Source organism: Sinocyclocheilus anshuiensis, unplaced genomic scaffold (assembly GCF_001515605.1).
Source record: "Sinocyclocheilus anshuiensis isolate Anshui unplaced genomic scaffold, SAMN03320099.WGS_v1.1 scaffold28, whole genome shotgun sequence".
NCBI lineage: Eukaryota > Metazoa > Chordata > Actinopteri > Cypriniformes > Cyprinidae > Sinocyclocheilus > Sinocyclocheilus anshuiensis.
In genome coordinates, this window is record NW_015555724.1 from 305,784 (window position 1) to 326,194 (window position 20,411).

At 35.6% G+C, this 20,411-nt stretch overlaps 1 pseudogene; it reads left to right on the forward strand.

The window, feature by feature from the left end:
• Nucleotides 1-20,411, forward strand: part of LOC107672589 (semaphorin-3E-like) — a 43,616-nt pseudogene that overhangs the window by 13,728 nt on the left and 9,477 nt on the right.

The window sequence follows — 20,411 nt, forward strand, 5'->3', positions numbered from 1 at the left end:
ATTTCATGTTGACATAAACATGAAGCGGCTTGGGATTCGTTTTAAAAATGACTCATTTAAATTATTCAGAGTCGACTCTTTCTTTTGAGAGACTAACTTTATGCACGGTGCACTTTCAGATTTAAAACTTTGCAGGATGTTTTCATTTAGAGCTGTGTTACACACTGCATGAAAGGTAATTTTAAAATCGACAAACAACAAATAAAATGACTTTTTGTTTGCATAAACACTAAAACAATAACATTACCAATGATGTCCGTTGGGATTCGTTTTAAAAACGACTAATTTAAATGATTCAGAGTCGACTCTTTCTTTTGAGAGACTAACTTTATGCACGGTGCACTTTCAGATTTAAAACTTTGCAGGATGTTTTCATTCACTTAGAGCTGTGATACACACTGCATGAAAGGAAATTTTCAAAAATCCATAATAGGGGCACTTTAATATATAGTTAAATATCAAAATATATATTTAAAATTTGTTTTATTTTTCCATTTTAAAATTTTATTTTATTTTTTATTTTAGAACTAATTTGACTTTAAATGAATTTAAACTACAAATCAGTGTGTATTGAGTTAAAAAGGGCATCACTTTGATTGCTCGTTGACTTTGGTTGCTTATTACTTAATTATTTTATTAGTAAACAATAAATATTGAATCCACTGATTCCATTACAGAGAGCTGCACTTGTGAATGATATATAGTCTAACACCAACATGCAGTCTGTCTGGAAGAAGGCAAAGATCATATTCCCAAATACAGGATAACCCGTACTATAATTACTAGGGTTAGCAGGATAAACACAGTCAATATGCTGTGTTAGAGGACAGAGTCTCTCTTAAACAGAGTCCCTCAGTCTTCTGCTCAGAATCAGATCTTTTATAGTAATTAGCTTTGACTTTTTGCCTCCTTGTTGACTAAAATGAAATGGACCACCATTCATACAGACAAGTTCACCTTATACTACAGTGAGAAAAAATATGATTTATGTAAAGTCCATCCATCAGGGGGGCCTACAAAATTACATTTCCTGTTAGACAAAAGATGGGGAACTCAGAGTGACAGATGAAAGAAGGAAGCTCTTTTCCTTCCTAGGATGAAAGCACTTCTCTATCTCCGATAGCCGATAGCCCCTCAGCAAAGGGAGTAGAAAGCCACATCCGCAATCAGCTCTCCTTAAATCTGGAATCTTCCAGCCTCCAAAGTCCTCTTTAGGGAGAATCGGCACTTCCTTAGACCTGCTCACCCCAGCTGAGGTTCAGATGACTTAGGCAGAGGAAACAGGTCTTTAGTTTGGCTTACGGGAAAATACAGCCAGTTCAGCATAGGGGGATTGGATTAGAGAGAGTTTGGGTCATTTCCCTTTCAATAACCGCTTTTTCAATTTTATTAGCTGACAGGCTTGAGAATGGGATTGACAGTGTTTCCTGTGAATAAATGCAGTCACTTCCTGTCTTGAAAGCGTAGGGTAAAATAAAAAAGGACTTTCACTTACAGTTTCAATTAATAAATTATTTGCCAATAACATACATACAATCATTGTTTATCCAGTAGTTCTGTTCCACAAATTTAATTGTCCAGTCAGCATTACAAGAGTCCTATTTGTGTTTTTCGTACTAGTGGTGGATATTTCTCAGTAACTCTTTCCGCAACTGTGTGGTTTTACCAGTAGGTGGCGAAAATTGATTTTGCCTTTTGAGTGAGTATGAATCACCAACTCAGTTTGTTCAAAACACTTATTAATTCAGGAACGAAACAAGTTACTGTCTTCTTGTGCAAGTCGTTGAATCTTTTGCTCAACCAATTTGTTGAAAAATGCTGTTCATTTGGTAATGCTACAACTGTGTGCTCAGAGATCCAAGATGTAGACAATTTTGTTTCTTCAGTGGAACAAATTTGGAGAAATTTAGCATGAATCACTTGCTTACCAGTGGATCCTCTGCAGTGAATGGGTGCCGTTAGAATGAGAGTTCAAACAGCTGATAAAAACATCACAATGATCCACAAGTAATCCACACAACTCCGGTCCATCACTTAATATTTGTGTTCGTAAGTAACAAATCCATCATTATTTATATTATAGTTAGTTACTCAGTATCACATGTATTTAATTTATTATAGCAGCTGGATGGTTGTCTTTATTTCTTCCCCTACCCCTCGGCTGAACAGCCTAATGGTACGACCCTTGCCCGGTCAGGGCCACTGTGTTAATAATGTGAGGGGTTAAAATGCTCATTGCCTCGGGGAGTTAAGGATTATTTTTTTGGCTTGTGTTGGGACATGTGCAATTTGCTGTTTGTTCTAGACGCAAGGTCTCTTTATAAACATTATGACCCTGTATGTCTCTTCATTGTGGTTTCTGCTGATAAATGGAGTATATTAAATAAATATTTATGGTGGATGAACCCTCCCTGTGAAACATCACGTATAGAGGCCAGTCAAATCATGAGCCAAGTCTAGTTTTCATTCTTTCTTTTATCTGTCTCATTTATCTTCATGAACAAGAGGCCAAACCCATAGATTTAGCAAATAAAACAAAATGACGGGTCAAATAAACATCAATAGGGCAAAGACCTTGGATTAATCAGAGCGAATGAAATGTGAAATTATTCATCCGATCTGTTTGTTATTTTACTGTATGTATGGTCAGGTAACTGGAAATGATTCCTGAAGGCATTCAGTGATTCTTTTCATTTTTCTCCTTAACACACTCTTGGTTCTTTCAAAATGCCAACAGGGGCGCCACAAGTTGTTTAAGGTGCTTGACACTTTAAAAATGATTGTAATTTTTTTTAACAGATTGGAAGAAAATGTTTCATAGGCTTTCAACATGACGACACCATATGGACATCTAAATAAGCATATGAAATGTTGCACATACTGTATACTTAGTCCAACATTTGAGACCACTAGTAAAAATGCTTCTATTTAGCATTTTTCTAAGCTTATTTAATAATAATAAAAAACTTTCTTCTTCTTTGTCGTCTTATCATTATTGTCTTCATCTTTGTCATCTTCCTTGTATTCTTTGTCTTAATAGTAGTCTTCGTCTACTTCATCTTATTCATCTTCTTTGTTTTCTTCTTCATTGTTGTCTTTTTCTCTTTGTCATATAGCATTTCCTAAATATTGGGTAATTTTATGTCATAATGTTTCAAAATCATTCCTACAACTTTTTTAGATCTTGAATCCCAGATTTTCAGTATAGTCTTGAGTTTAGACCCCACTGTAAAAGAACAGAGTGAAGTATTAGACTGACTTCCAAATGAACTTGAACAGTGTGGGTGTGTGTTTTTGTGAGTGTTACTTGTTTTCATGTTTTCATGAAAAGTGTTTTCATGTGTATCCTAAGGCATTTCTATTAACCGCAAGACTCATAAACATAATTAAAGACACGTTGAGTGTCTTTCAGAAGAACTGCTCTCAGACACTAAAATGTGATCAAAATCTGCCTCTTTAAATGTCTGTCTTTGACCTTGTCGTTCGCTTTCCACTTTCTTTATCCCTCCTGCTATCATTTCAGTAATCCAGTTTTATCTCTTATCCGTCTGTCTGCTTCCCTTATCTTCTTTCCATACATGCTTATGCCCTTCAACTTTCCAAGTGGCTCTTTTAAAGGATTAGTTCACACAAAATTGAAAATTTACTCCCCCTCATTTCATTCCAAACCTGTATGACTTTCTTTCTTGTTTGGAACATAGAATAATAATTTTGGTCTCTCTTTTTCACGGAGTTATGATGAATGGGGACTGAAGCTTTCAGGCTTCTTAAAGGACACCAAAAAATTGGTTCATACGACTCAAGCGACTCTCCTAAAGTGATATGATAGATTTGGGTGGTGAAAGCTATTATTTAATGATGATCTTCCCTTCCAGTGAGCTATAGCTTCTGTTTCATTGTATGCTTCATATGAACCATTTTTATGATTTTCATGTTGCCTTTTGTCCTTTTGGAGCTTGACAGCCTCAATACTTGTGCACTTTCATTAGCTATATTGAAAAAAGTAGTTAGGACATTCCATAAAAATGCACATTAAATGAAAGAGGAAGTCATACGGGGGTGGAAATTACATTTAAAATGAGTAAGTAATGGCAGAATTTTCCATTTTCTGTTAAATTGTTCCTTTTTGTTTTACTTCTCTTTTAATTTGTCTTTTTTTTTCCATGTGTCATTGAACTCAACCAGCATCCAGTGGTGTGTGTGTGTGTTTACACTTATCGATGGATCTGCCTGAATCTGTGTGTGTTGGGAGGCTGCCATTTTTCAGTTTTAAAGCAACCAGAGAGCATTTAAAATGAAAAGCACATTTTGTCATTGGGTGTGTATGACTGGAGGGCCAACTCACACACGCTGAATAAATCAGAAGGTCAAGACCATTACGAGGGCAACTCCCCATGGAGCAACCCAACGCACACACGCAAACACGCTCAGGAAATCTGTCATAAGTCACTGACATCCCATACTTTGATTAATCATATAATCCAATTTCTCTCATATCACGATTCAATGAAGCAGTGCATCTTTGTCTGATTTTGGTCATGTATGTGGTCGGTTTAATCCTGTTCCAGCTGCCTGACTTCACTCTGTGGTGGAAAGAAATGCAATGAATAGAGATTAGAGTCATGAGCTTTATAACGGTTCAACATACATGTACACTACCGTTAAAAAGTTTGGGTTCAGAAAGTGTTTTACTTTCCATCCATCCATCCACTCAAACATTCACTGATGCTCCAGAAGGAAACACGATGCCTTAAGAGCGTGAAAACTTTTTGAATTTGAAGAGCAAGGTAAATTGTACTTAATTTGTCTTCCGGGAAACATGCAAGTATCTTCTGTTGCTTCCGAAGGGCAGTACTAAATGGAAAAAAAACACGCTGAATAAATCAGAAGGTCAAGACCATTACGAGGGCAACTCCCCATGGAGCAACCCAACGCACACACGCAAACACGCTCAGGAAATCTGTCATAAGTCACTGACATCCCATACTTTGATTAATCATATAATCCAATTTCTCTCATATCACGATTCAGTGAGGCAGTGCATCTTTGTCTGATTTTGGTCATGTATGTGGTCGGTTTAATCCTGTTCCAGCTGCCTGACTTCACTCTGTGGTGGAAAGAAATGCAATGAATAGAGATTAGAGTCATGAGCTTTATAACGGTTCAACATACATGTACACTACCGTTAAAAAGTTTGGGTTCAGAAAGTGTTTTACTTTCCATCCATCCATCCACTCAAACATTCACTGATGCTCCAGAAGGAAACACGATGCCTTAAGAGCGTGAAAACTTTTTGAATTTGAAGAGCAAGGTAAATTGTACTTAATTTGTCTTCCGGGAAACATGCAAGTATCTTCTGTTGCTTCTGAAGGGCAGTACTAAATGGGAAAAAATGATATTTCTACAAAATAAGAAAAATTTGGACATCTTCATCCTGTTCAAAAGTTTTCACCCCCCGGCTCTTAATGCATTGTTTCCTTCTGGAGAATCAGTGAATGTTTTTTTTTTAAGGTTCAAACCTTTTTCTCAGTTTAACTGTTCAGAACAAACAAGGGACTCATGAACAACCATCACAAAACAAAAAAAAAACAAAAAACAGTTGTGGATCATCAAGGTAACCACACACCAAATGTAAACAACTTTTATGTAAAATATCTTACTCAGGACAGTACTAAATGAAAAATAACAGGCATTTTGTATGATCTCTCTTCTTTAGTTAAAATTATGAACATGTTCACAGATTCTGCAAGGGGTTCACAAACTTTCAAGCAGCACTATATATATATACTTTCATTCAGCAAGGACAGATTAAATTGATCAAAAGTGATTGTAGAGACATTCATAATGTTACAACAGTTTTCTATTACAAATAAATGCTGTTCTATTTAAAAAAAGAATGTATTATGGTTTCCACAAAAATATGAAGCACGACAACTATTTTTAACATAATGTTTCATATATAACATATAATGATAATGTTTACTGAGCGCCAGATCAGCATATTAGAATGATTTCCGAAGGATCACATGACACTGAAGACTGGAGTAATGATGTTGAAAATTCAGCTTTACCATCACAAAAATAAATTACATTTTAAAATGTATTCAACTAGAAAATGTTTTTTATTTTTATTTTAATATTTCACAATATTACTGTTATTTGCTGTATTTTTGATCAAATAAATACAGTCTTTAAAAGATCTGAATTATTCATTCACAAATTATCCATGACTCATTTTCTTATGAACTTAAACAACAATAAAAAATGTACACTGAACAAAATTATAAACGCAACACTTTTGTTTTTGCCCCCATTTTTCATGAGCTGAACTCAAAGATCTAAGACTTTTTCTATGTACACAAAAGGCCTATTTCTCTCAAATATTGTTCACAAATCTGTCTAAATTGGTGTTAGTGAGCCATTTATAATTTTGTTCAGTGTATAATGAATGACAAATACACAAAGCTATCAAATGACTTCAGAAGACTTTGGATTGTAGTACTCAATGTCTTTATGATGCTTTAGTGTTTGTTTTTAGGAAACAATGACAATTTTTGTTTTTGGGTAAACTTTTGATCTTGACCATCTTTGTCAACCAGCTTCATTAACAAATCCCTAACCCTACTTTAATTATTACTTTAACAAATCCTTAACCCTAATTTGGCACACAGTTTGTGATTTGGACATGAATGGTGCCTCAAACCATGTGGAATAAGTAGAGTTGTACTAATAATTTTCTAAACAATCAAAAATAGCATTTTCAGATTATCAAAATGCTTTCTAATTTTTGTCTGTAGAGTTATGGGAGCTGAACAGGACGTGGGTGTTCCAGGCCGGAGAGGGGCATCTGCAGCACTACAGTATGTTACTGGATGAGACTCAGGAAAGGCTAATCATCGGAGGAAAAGACATCCTGTACTTTCTCAATCTGGAGCACATCACTGCCCCTCACAAAGAGGTTTGTCTATTTACGTAGCTGTTCTCAGGATTTGGGCATCATGTCTGTCCAGCATTGTCACCTGAGTGTGTGTGTGTGTGTGTGTGTGTGTGTGTGTGTGTGGTACAGTTTATCATCTCATTTGGCTCATGACAGTTCGTTGCGCAATTTACGTTTGTTGCTAAATAAATCTCAGGATAACTACACTTTTCTAAGGCTAATCTACATGAATAATTTTGTAAGAATTAAAAATAACTATTTTGGCAAAATTAGTGTTTAACAAATTACATTTTAGTACACAAAAAATAGGTAACTCTCACCTCACACACAAAGTTTTAATAAAAAAATACATTACATCCAGTTGAGCATCTATATGGTCTCAGAAGTTCAAATATTTTGATGCACCTAAAGCTCAAATTGGATCCAGAAATTCTCTATATGCAATTATGCATCCATCTGTATCCACACTGCTCCCTGTACTATTTTCCATTGGAAGTGAATGACTTCCGGTCTGACGTTTGTTGGAAATAGTAAAGGCGGCTTTACTGAGATAAAGTAAATGGTATTATGTAAGAATCAAGTTATGTAATAGCTTTTTTATAGGCCTCTCATGTGAGTCTTCATCTCATGTGAGTGTACATGATTTTAGACACTTTTATGAAAGTACTATTTATTTCTTCAGATGTGAAATCTTTTTAAGTGAAAACATTTTTTGCAGACTTTAGGGAGTATCTTAATTAGTGGGTTGTATAGAGTTATAATCCACTCCACACACTCAGAAAAAAAAAAGTTTCAAAAGGCACTAATATGTACCTTTTAAGGTTTTAATATATACCCTTTAGGGGTCAGTAAGGCACAAGGACCTTATTTCTGAGACTGTAGTGTACCTGGAATTACATGTATGCATTTGGCAACACTTTTATATTGCATTCAAAGTGTAGCTACATTTGATCAGTTTATGCATTATCTGAGAATTAAACCATTGGCCCTGTCTTTGCTAGCAACATGCTCTAGTGTTAGAGCTACAGGAGTGCAGACAATTTAAATGTGTTTTTCATGCAACCACAGGTCAGGTTAACAATGACTGTATTCAGCCAAGTACAGCAAGCACATTTCTGTGCCAGAACATCATGACCAGAACTCATGCGCTTGTTTCTCTGTTTTAGATTCACTGGGTGAGCTCTGAGGAGCAGGTGGGGGATTGTTTAATGCAGGGCAGAGAGAAGGTAAGTCTGTTATACATCCTGTACAGTATATATGACACAGTGATATCCTGTTACATGGCTACAGTGTTTATCTTGAAATGTGTTAAAATCATTCTTAAAACTTCTTTTCTTTGTCTGTTCATCTCTGTCTTTCTCTTTGTCCCTCTCTTACAGCCTGAGTGTGCAAACTACATTAAGCTGGTGCAGCATTATAACAGCACCCACCTGTTAGCATGTGGGACTGGAGCCTTCAGCCCAGTGTGTGCCTATATCAGAGTGGGCCGTGGAACAGAGGTAAATCTTCTGCTGTGGAAAAAAAAAATAATAATCTTAACTAAGTGTTTTTGACTTGTTTTAAGTCATTTCTAAATATATTTAAATATTATAAATAATACATTTTTAAAAGAAGATTGAAAATCTTGAATAGAAAGTTAATGAACAATATTTATTTGAAATAGAACATTATAGTTATATTTATAATATACATTATAAATTTGTACATTATAAGTATCTCTGTACTGTAACATTTGATCAATTAAATGCATCTATGCTGAATTAAAACATTTTCTTTTTTTTTTTTAACTTAACCAACACATCTGATCGGTAATGTATTATGGTTTCCATAAAAATACTAAACCGCACAACTGTCTACAACATTGATAATACTAAATGTTTCTTGCACAGCAAATCAGCATATTAGAATGATTTTTGAAGGATCAGGTGACACTGAAGAATGCACTGAATGCTAAAAATTCAGCTTTGCCATCACAGGAATAAATTACATTTTATAATGTATTAAAACAGAAAATAAATACTTTAAATTGTAATAAGATTTAAAAAATAAACAAATAAATAGTAAATTCATCATATTTTAAGGATGGTTAGAGTTTTATTGGAAAACATTGAAAAAACTGTTGCCTTTATCATTGAAACCTGCACAATGGCATTGGCATGTTTTAAAACCATAGTTAGTCACAGTTGTTGACAACAGCGTTTCAGAGATGCCTCCGTGACCGCAGTGTCTTTGAATCTTTTTATTGTATCGGAAGAAGAGTGAGGTCGCATGTAGGGAGAGGTTGAAAATGCTACGGTGTCGCCTTCTGTCCTCTTTCTGTGTTATATTCCAGAAAACATGTTTTGAGGAGGTCCTGTTTGTCTTCTAAGGAATGTGTCATAGTGACTCATGGATGAATTGTCCAGTGTTGTGCTGTTGTTTGTCACCAGAGATCATACTGGAAACTACCCCTGCAGTCTGCGACTGTCACTCTCACTATATTCCACACATGCCGGAGTCGTGCAGAGAGACTTGCGATAATTAAAAACAGTCAGAGTGGTAACAAGTTAAAGCGCTTAACATCTCAAGACACTAAAACATTGGTCGTGTTTTGAGTTCTGAAATCTTTGATTTGTAAAAAGATCCAGATGCTGTGTGTAACCGTGAGGTTTAGGAGCGCCCTTTGGTTTGGAGGGCTGTCTGATAACATGGTGGCTGGTATTCAGTTCGCTGAAAGTTTGCAGTTGGAAGGAAAGAAATACTTAAAAGCATATGGAATTGTATTTTCATAAGGAATGTTAAAAATCTGGTGGTTTAGAGAGGCAGAGAAGTAAGAATGTGACCTACATCTTCACTGCTGTGTGCAAAAGTTGAAACTGAAAAGTTGTTTTTCATGCTTTAAATTAGGCTAACCTAATAATTTTAATACATCAGTATCAAGCTTTGTTCATGGACTCGAACCTGGATCTCCCATAAGAGCACTAAAACTCCAGCATTTTATTGCACTACTTCGTTTGAACTTAAAACACATATTCAGACCTGTTTTACAGGTTGTCCACAGTAGTGTAAAACAAAAATTAGTACTAAAATACAAAAAATAAAAAAAATTAAAATAAATTACAGCTAAATAGAAATAATGAACCCAAAACTAATAAAAATTACAAAAGTACATAAAATTACTAAAATTTTATTGAGAAGTGAAAATATAAAAGCTAATCCAAAATATTAATGAATGCTATAATATTATATAAATAATACTAAAATAACTCTGGTCAACACATCCTTAATTTATTAAAATGTCTTATTTGCTTTTCAAAATTTAAGGCCATAAGCATAGAAAAAAAGTCTTAAATATTTTTGGAGGTTTAAAAATTTGTTGATTTCAGTTTCACACTGCCAAGTTCATGTTAAAGATTCAGTGCAAAGGTATATTAAATGGCATCAGAACCACCTTAAACTTTGTTATTGTGAAAGAACGTTGTTCAGTCGATCGAGTCTTAAATTGTGTGATACACAGAGCTGCTTTTATGTCTGTAAATGCACCACTTATCGTATATAGTGTGTGTACAATAATTGGTGAATTTACAGACATTTTTTTTAATCCTAATTTGTTTGTTAAACTTTCACATTCTGACATTTTGCTCATGTAGGTGATGTGGGTTTGAATCCAGTCTGCAACGTATCTCGATCACTTGCCTCCCTCCCTCTCTCTCTCTCTTTCTCTCTCTCTCTCTCTTCCCGACAACTTCCTGTCATTCTCTCCACTACCTCTCTAATGAAGAGGCAAAACCCCAACAATAATAATGTAAAAGTGACAAAGTAGTTCAGACGGTGCTTTCTTTCTGAAGCAACTTTAACACTCTTCAACTGCCTGTGATGAAAGCCTAGTCTCCAGAGAGACAGATAGAGTTTGTTGTAGTGTAAGACGGGAAGTTTTATCATTCTCACTCTGTTAAAATCTCCAACCAAACATCCAGACAAGCGAAAACAAACATCTACATCCTCCCAGGAGAGCCCAAAACAACCATCTACATCCTCCCAGGAGAGCCCCAGTCAAATTACAGAGCAGCTAATCATAGAGAAGCGAGCTTTATTTGAAGGAACAGGCAAGAATAAAAGAGCAAAGAGAAGACGTTTATTTGAAGGAAACCGAGAATCTGGATTCTTTCCTGTGCTGCAACGTGGCAGGCGGCCTACAGGCTTTCTTTCACAATTTTTCTTCCCACTACTTTTTAATCTTTTGGAGGTTTCAGGATGGAGAATTCCCTTCCCACCTCATTCCCGCTTTTTATCCCAACCAGGTTCAGAGATCGCACTCATGGCTGGGAATAGGAAGCACTGGCTCCCTGACCCTCCGGCAGAGGTGAAGGAGAGAGCCACGGGCATTATGGGAGCCATAGGCGGGAGATCAGAGAGGGTTTAATTAGAGGAGACAGGCTTCAGCGGGGTGCCTGATAACTCCTGCGCTGAGCTGCAGGCTGCCAGCACACGCCTCAGTCTGGAACAGCTACACCCTAAACACTCGGAGACATAAATGAGACGCATGCGAAACGCATATGCATCCGTGCACATAAGACATGGGCTTCGCATTCACATATACACACGGCGACGAAGATGGCTACACATACCTGCACAATTATACACGCACTCGGCCCTGGAGTGCTGGGATGACATGTTGCAGATGTAGCTATGATGACAGGAAAGACTGATAAAGCTACAGAGAGACAGTGCAGAACCGGAGAGAGCGAGTGAGAGGCGTGTACACAAACACACAGGCGTACACTCATTCCTTCTCTAATATCAGGAATCTAAGCATCATTCCGGTCCTTTGCGCCCATTCGCACATCACCTGACACATCACAGCACACCATTCCCTCTCACTGTCTCCTCTTTCACCAAAACCCTGGGTTTTCTCTTGGGCTTTACACATACTTATATACTAATACACCCACATCATACCTCACTCACATCTTACCAGAATAAACACATAAAAATCTGTTCCGAAACATATTAAGGGTCCAAATATATAATATGAAACAATACGAAACAATATAAATAACATGCATGTTGCATGTGAATCACAATTAAATTAAAATGTATTATAGTTTAAATTTAATATTTGTGCATTTAGCAGATTTTTTTTATTATTAAAAAAATATATAACATCCAAGTGAAAGATATATCACCAACATGTCAGAAAACATAATAAATAAATAAAAAGCAGAATCACTGAGTTGGAAAAAGGATCACCTCCTTGTGTCAGTATTTCGTTGAACCACCTTTTGCTTTAATTACAGCCTTTAGTCTGTTGGGATTTGTCTCTAGCTTTGCACATCTAGGCTTTGCAATAAAAAAGCAACAAAATGTGATTATTTCATAGGGGGGTCTTTTCTATACTCACTGTACATTTTAGTGTAATTTCTATTGAAACTTGTAGGTCATGTATTTAAATATGTTTGTAACTATACTGCTAAAATATACTTTTAAGATTTGAACTTCTCTACAAGTGCACATTCAATACAATTAGGCACACTTCTTTTTCACAGGGAATGTAATGCAAGATGTTGGATGAGGCAGAGGAAATACTATTAATATAAATGCATTTCTTTCCATTGTAAAAAGTATATATATTAAAAAAAAAATCTAATTCAATCTAATTAAAATTGCTTGATAGGTATTTGTGTATGCCGTGTATTTCTGCTTATCACCTCTGCATAATTGTTTATAAATGTTTATAATTTTATAATTGCTTATTATCTTTATCTTTATAACTTTGAGTACATAAAATAGGGAGTTTAAGACATTGCTTAAATGTTTCTGTTGTAATGATTATCACAATTTTTTTCTTCTGCGAGAGAGGTCTGAACAGACCTGTTAGACGTCAAGTAACACAGTTCAGAAATAATAATGTATTCATATAACTTATGTTTAAAAAAATATTTAAAAAAAATAATAATTTATTTCAAATAAAAATACATTGTAAAATAAAATGATATATTTTACCCCTCAGTTAGCTGTTTACTTAGTTTTGAACCAGCCCTTCACACTAACCCTCAGATTTGGTACTCTGTGGCTGTCAGTTTCAGGTGATCTCTCACCTAACATTTCAGCCCTCCTGACAATTCGCAACACGATCGCCAAACCTCGTGCAAATCTGAACCATGTGTCCTTCCACAAGGTGTGCATGTGAGAGTGTGTGTTTGAATCATCAGCCGTAAGGTGTGCTGATTATCATGTGAATCTCATACTGTTTCATCACATCTATGGCCCGAATATTACTTCAGGCACCTTCACAACCATGTGTGCTGGCCACAAGGGCTGATGCTATCTGTCTGATGATCACAAGACTGTGTTAAGTTAGATTTGTTTATTTTCAAAGGACCATACGGCCCCTCGGCATATACCAGCACGTCAACCACAGCCAACCTTTATGATTTATACCCATAATTCTCCCATGTAACAGCACGCTTCATAAAATGAAACTGAAGTTATGGGTTTGGCTAAGGATTTATTTCCATTCCTGCTTCGTATGAAGTAATGATCGGAAAAACGTCTACCTGCGGAAAGAGTAGAAGAACAATCCTAAGACAGGAAATGATGGATAGAGTGGTGTTACATGTCTGGTGTTTGTTTCTTCAGGATCACACGGTGTGAGAACACATAAATCAAGCTTGGGAAAGCCTGTTCTGCGACACATGTTGCACAGCTTATACCGTCACCTTCTGGTAAAAGTGAGCTTTGCAATAACGGTAGAGAAAGTGATTCTTCAAAGGGCTTTTCATTTGGGGAAGGACTTGTATGTGTGCTCTCCAATCTCATTTGACCCTCCATTGCTTCACCTGAATGTTATATTTCCCCTGACACTGCAGGAAATGCAGTGAAGGCCTGTATGTTTTTGATGAAAAGCTACTGTAATATACACTGATACTGATGCGTTCATACATTATACTCTGATACAGTCTGCCCGCAGGCTGACTGATTATTTTCTTTTTTTTTTTCTTGATTCATCTTGCTGCAGTGCTAAGAACTGCAGACTATGCAGTGTCAGATTTCTATTTTGTCTACCCTGCTGAAAATACCAGCTTACACCAGCATGACTTTCCATGCTGTTCACCAGCAAAACTACTACTGGAGCTGCTCGACCAGCATGATGTTTCTGTTGAAGCTGGTTGACAAACTCTCACTGGTTAAGCTTTTTAGAAAGGATGCCAGCATATTAGCAACTCATGCTCAAGCATACAAAAACACCTACGTATGTTGGTGATGAACAGATGGCATTTAAAGTTGGAATAATGTCAAGAGAAAAATAAGTCAAACGTTAATGCTTGGGGGAATAACTTAATTTTTTATACTTTTCTATACTTTAATATTTTTTTCTGTTAAATAAGCTGAATGATTGATTGATTGATTGATCTATTATTAATATTATTATTAAAGATTATCAAATAAATAAAATGTTATTGTTATTATTATTATTATTATTATTATTTCTACTACTACTACTTGAAACATCAATAAATCATCCAAATCATGTTTTATTTAAAGTCAAATAATGCTATTGTAAATATAGTCTATAGTAGTATAGTTAGTAAATATAATTGTATTAGTCTGAAAAGCATTGTGTTCATGAAAGGTTCTTAATAAACAGTAGTGTTATTACAAAAACAATGTATGCTGGTGATGAACAGATGTTTTTTTTAGTGTGAAAATGTCATTAAAACATTATTTTTGATGGAATAACTTTAATTTTTCTGTTAAATCAGCTGATTGATTGATTGAATAATATTGTTAAAATTATAATTGTTATTATTATTATTATTATTATTATTATATAGAGTATTCAATAAACAACCTATTATTATTAAGTATAATTGTATTTCTGTTTATGAAAGGTTCTTGATAGATAAATTGTATTTTATTCAACAGAACAACTTTAATAATATTATTATTATTATTATAATGTTTCTTCATAAATAAAATATATATTATTATATTTAGCTTGTTAAACGTGTGTGTGTATGTGTGTGTGTGTGTGTGTGTGTGTGTGTGTGTTCCAGCAGGAAGGAGGGTTCAGGTTGGCTTCATTAGGACTGAAGTGGGTGACAGACAGCAGCTGAATGGTAAGAAAAAACTGTTGAAAATACAAGCACTTTGTGTTGTAGATAATACTTTCTGGTGTCCTCAAGAAGTTTTTTTTTTTTTTTTTAATTAGCTTAACCAGCAACACTTCTTCAGTCAACTGGCTTCACCAGAAAGACCGTGCTGGTTGACAAGCTTTGAAACTGGAGCTTGCCAACCTACAAACCACACATAATTTGAACTACAGTAAAGCTAGCAGTTATTTACATCAGGGGTTTTTAGATAACATGGACCCCCAAAAATTATCAAGTTTAAAATGCAGCTATATATTTTCATATATAATAAATGACCCAATTTGTACTGTGAAAAATAAATGTTATGAATGTGTAAAATATTATTTGGAAATTTTATTACATTAAAAGAAATATTACATTGCATTACTATGTTTTTTTTACTCCCTATACTCCCAATTTTAATTAGTTATTTAAATTTTTTTTTTTTTTTAAATATATTTATTATTTACAACAAATGTCTCTATAAACATAATTTACATTAAAGCTATTTAAAATGGATGTAACAGTGTTCGTAGATCAGGAAGAATGATAATAAAACAACAACATAAATAGTCGAGGCCTGGTCCTCTCTCGTCCTTCACTGTAGTTACTCCTCCTTTTATCCTTCCGGAGCTCCTCCGTGGGACTCGAGGTGAGTGGCGTCCCGGCCTCGCTCCGTTCCCATGGCTCTCGGCCCCGCCCCCACTCGTCACAATGGAAATGCACTTTTTTGTGAGGCCTTTATTTGTTAAAAAAAAGAAAAATAACAAAACCTTTCTATTTTTTAAACGAAGCATTGAGGATTTTTTATGGTGTCATATAAAATTACATCACACTTAATAAAACAAATTTACGCTAAAAATATAGCTACTGGATATAAAACAATCATACATATAAATGTGCATACATAGAATCAAATGGAGCAATAAAATGGAATTCAAGATTGATGTACAGGCCATCCTGTGTGTGGTTTAGAGAGGCCTGCGGCATCCTGCTGTGAGCCGGTTTAATGCTTCCCTTTGCTGTATATCTCCTCCTGTAGCTGTACGGGAGATCTGGCCTTCAGCCCAGACCGATACGACTGAGCCCAGTGAGAGTGATGCTTTTACCATGCGTATCACTGTAGCAAGGCTTGTGGCCTCATTGTAGGTGCAGTTAACACATCAGCTCCTCGCCAAGTGTGACTGAAGATATATTCACAATGGTGTACTACAATACTACTACTGCTACTATTTGTTGCTACCTTGTATGTATACTGTGAATAGATTGAATAGATAGATGATCTTCAACAATTGCCAGAATGTGCATTTAAGAGCAGATAGTTTGGGCTTTTAAGTTCTGATTGGATAATGCATGAATTAAGCTTTTGTATTCGTTCTGAAGATAGCCTGAGTGTGTGTAGAGTAGACTGTGTGTCAGACAGATGTTGAGTCTGTGCTAAGAATACAGTGTTGTCTCACACGTCTCACATGTGATTCCAACCCCTGCTGTGATGCATTAATCATACAGAGAGACCGAGTGTGAGATGTTTGACACATACCATCCATCTCTCTAACATCCATTCAGACATAATAAACCATGATCAAATACCATCACATCTTTAGGTCATCTGCTCGATATCATACGAGTGCATAATACAGAGCATAGAGCACGACTCCATGGAGACTTTTACATTTTCTGTGTGTGCACTCAATATTCTGGGGTTGAGTTCTGTTCTTGTTTTGAATGGTGTTAACTGGTGTTAAGTGTTCTCGCTGCTGACTCATGAAGCACTGAAGATCTAATCCCACTCACATTCACTGCACAAAGCTGTAGCGGCCTTCGACATGCGGATCACACTTTATAATAAGATAGTGGGTTTATTCATATTAGGTTACATATAGCAAATGCATTTTGCACATTAAAATGACAGATGTACAGTGGAGATCAAAATTATAGAACAACCTATAAATTTCAAAGTCACTGCTTAGTCTTATTTGAAGTTATCCTATCAGGAGTAGAGGAGCAGTTTTTAAGCATATTTCATAAATCAATTGTATTCTGAAGCACAGTGTAAAAAACGTAATATTTGAAAAAAAAGAAAGAAAAAAAACTCTGAAAAAAAATAGAAAAACACTTACAAATGCCTCCAAGTTTTTGGTGTTAAGGAAAGATGCATTCTTGCTGAATAAATGTGTTGTGAATGGTAGTGTATAAATATTAAGAAGCAACAAACGGTTTTCAACATTGATAATAAGAATCATTATTAACAACTGAGCACCAATAATAATTGATAAATTAATAGTTTTCGCAAAAATATTAAGCAATGTTATAGCTGTAATAATAAATGCTTCCTGAGCAGCAAATCAGCATATTAGAATGATTTCTGAAGGATCATGTGACACTGAAGACTGGAGTAATGATACTGAAAATCCTGATTTGCCGTCAGAGAAACAAATTACATTTTAAAATATATTAAAATGGAAAAGTTTTATTTTAAATTGTAAAAATATTTCAAAATATTTACAGTATTTTTTGATTAAATAAATGGAACCTTGGTGAGCATAAGAAGCTTCTTTCAGAAACATGAAAAAAAAATTCCAAACTTTTACCAGTATATACAAGTGTGTGTTTCTGTGTAATTCTAACCATATCTCTTTGTATTTTATTTTCCCCTAGAGCCCAAGTTTGTGGGTTCGGCAGTGATCCCTGACAATGATGATCCTGCTGATGATAAAGTCTACTACTTCTTCACGGAACGAGTGACCAATATGGAGGGTGGAAACAAAGCCGTTTACACCAGAGTGGCCAGAGTCTGTGCGGTATGGCACATAAATACCAAAAACATGCTTGTTTAGATCTTTAGATTAAATTAGTCTTGTTTTTTTCATTTAAAAGCATGATTTTTAATGCTTAAAGAAAGCGTTCACTTAGCTTTCCTCTAGGGCTGTCAAAAATTTCGAATTTCGAATATTCGTAGAATTTAAAATAAAAATCCACATTCGAATGAAAACCGTTGCATTCGAAAATTAGATATTAGTTAAGGAGGCAGCCTTATTAGTGGCGCACGAGATGCGATGACGATGTAAGTGTCATTGCATTTTAAAGTTTTTGTTAGCCTATCCAGAAGCCACTAGATGTGGCGCTGCTGTGTTGTTGATTACAAATATTGTGGGGAAAGAGAACATCAATGCGGAGAAGATCTTGTTTACGTCAAAACTAAAACCAAGCCGTTCACACAGAACGCATATTTCGTGCATTTTCTAGAGGGACATCTATCACCTTTGCACTTGTGTCTCGCACAAGAGAACCGCATGTTTAGAAAGCGATGTAAAATTTATGCAAGTTCAACTTTGAAAAAAACATCTCAAGACTTAATGGCGGGGTTTTTCCCCATCCCACTGCAATTCGTGTTTTTAAATGAAAAATGTACTCCGTGTGATTGGCTTTCGGCCCTTTGTATTAAACTATGAATACATACATGATGCGGTTTTGTTTATAGTTGTTTAAGCAACTTCATGAATTATAATTGGTTTATAAACATTATTTTAAACATTACGCACTTTTTTTTCACAGATAGTCATGTTATCTTATGCTCGATGCGCCCTCTTGTGGCCTCAGGAGAAAAGCCAAAAGCTTTTCTTTACCCTAACTGAAATTATGCATTTTAAATTTGAATATAATTCGAATTTTGATAATATTCAAGCACAAAATTCAAATTTAGTTTTTCAGCCATTTTGACAGCCCTACTTTCCTCTTTATCTCAGTTGATAATGCTGATGCAGGGACCCTAGACTCATAGAAAAAAAAATTGTAACCAGTTTTTTTCATAAATGCCAATGACATGATTGTGTGGCTTCATCATGGCTATCCAGTGACATCAAAAGCAACAGACAGGGAAAATACAGTATAAGCAACTTCTGGCAAAACATTATAATGTAATGAAATGCTTGCAAAAAATTTAGTTGAAATACACAACTTTTTTTTAATGGTTTTCAATGAAGAACGATGCTTTTTGCTCCCATAGTGGTGCAAATTTTGCTCCATAATAGCGTCGACCAGCTGGGGATTAATTTCTGAAGCTAACCAGCCAAGCACTGGCCAATTGCTTTTTGTCTGTCAAAATTTTTTGCTGCAAGACAGCACCGCCCATAGGTCAGGTGAAATTAAGTGTCTTTTTATCTCTTCCCGCTGTCAGAATGACCAGGGTGGTCAGAGGATGCTGGTAAACAGATGGAGCTCTTTCCTGAAGACTCGTTTGATCTGCTCAATGGCTGGACCCAACGGCATTGACACACACTTTGATGAGCTCGGTAGGGGACATACTACTCTCTGTCTTCCTCTCCAGTGTTCTTTTTCATGCCTGTCTGAAACCATGAAAGTATTTCACCTACTTCATCATGGGATTGGGATTTTTGCAGATAATTGCGATTTCTAAAGATAATGCAAGATATGGGATGAAACCTCATTTGTTTACTTTCACTCCACTTGAAAACTTTGTAGCTTGTTTATGATATGGAGAACATATTACACTGGTAATCAGTACTAGGACTAAAATTGTGTTTTTGATGAGTACTGTAAGCATTTTGAACATCTCAGGCTCATCTTATTCTGTAGAGCGAGGGATTGTGTGTGATATTAGCCCATAAAGTTTGCACATATACATACTTGAATATATGCTTGCACTTACACATACAAATAAAATTGCATTTACATTTATGCATTTGGTACACGCTTTTATCTAAAGCGACATACTGTACATTGCATTCAAGGTTTTCAGTTCTTGCTTTCCCTGGGAATCAAACCCATGATCTTGACATTGCTAGTGCCTTGCCCTGCTGTTTGAGCTGCTGTAAAATGAACCATAAACAGTCTGTGATCTGGTTAGCTCTGACATATTTGTGATGCAATACCGTAATATTGCTTACTATATAGAGAAGATAGTATGCAACGTTTGATTTAGCTCTTGTGTTGGTAATATACAGAGGAAGTCACTGTTATGCTCTGAGCTGTATCTGGAATCCATCAACGTAGGGCCGCTTGACTGAAATGTCCACAATAGCACAAAAAAAATAAAAAAATAAAAACTGCAGTTTTAGCTTCAGATGAGCAGTTTCTTCCAGCTCAGTGATTCTATTCATCAGATGCCTCAGAGCAAAACTACTGATAAGTCAGTTTTTGCTTTTCGTATTTTCATAGAGATTTCATCAGGTATCCATCCATCCATCTATCTGTCCATCCAGATGAATTTGTAATAGATCTCCATGTCTTCACAGTATAAGCCAGCTGTGTGAATTGAAAATCCAAATCTGTTTTACCAGCTGTGCTGTTTAACCATCACCAAACTTTGTAATCTTGGAGGATCTCTCTGATGGGCCCTTTGA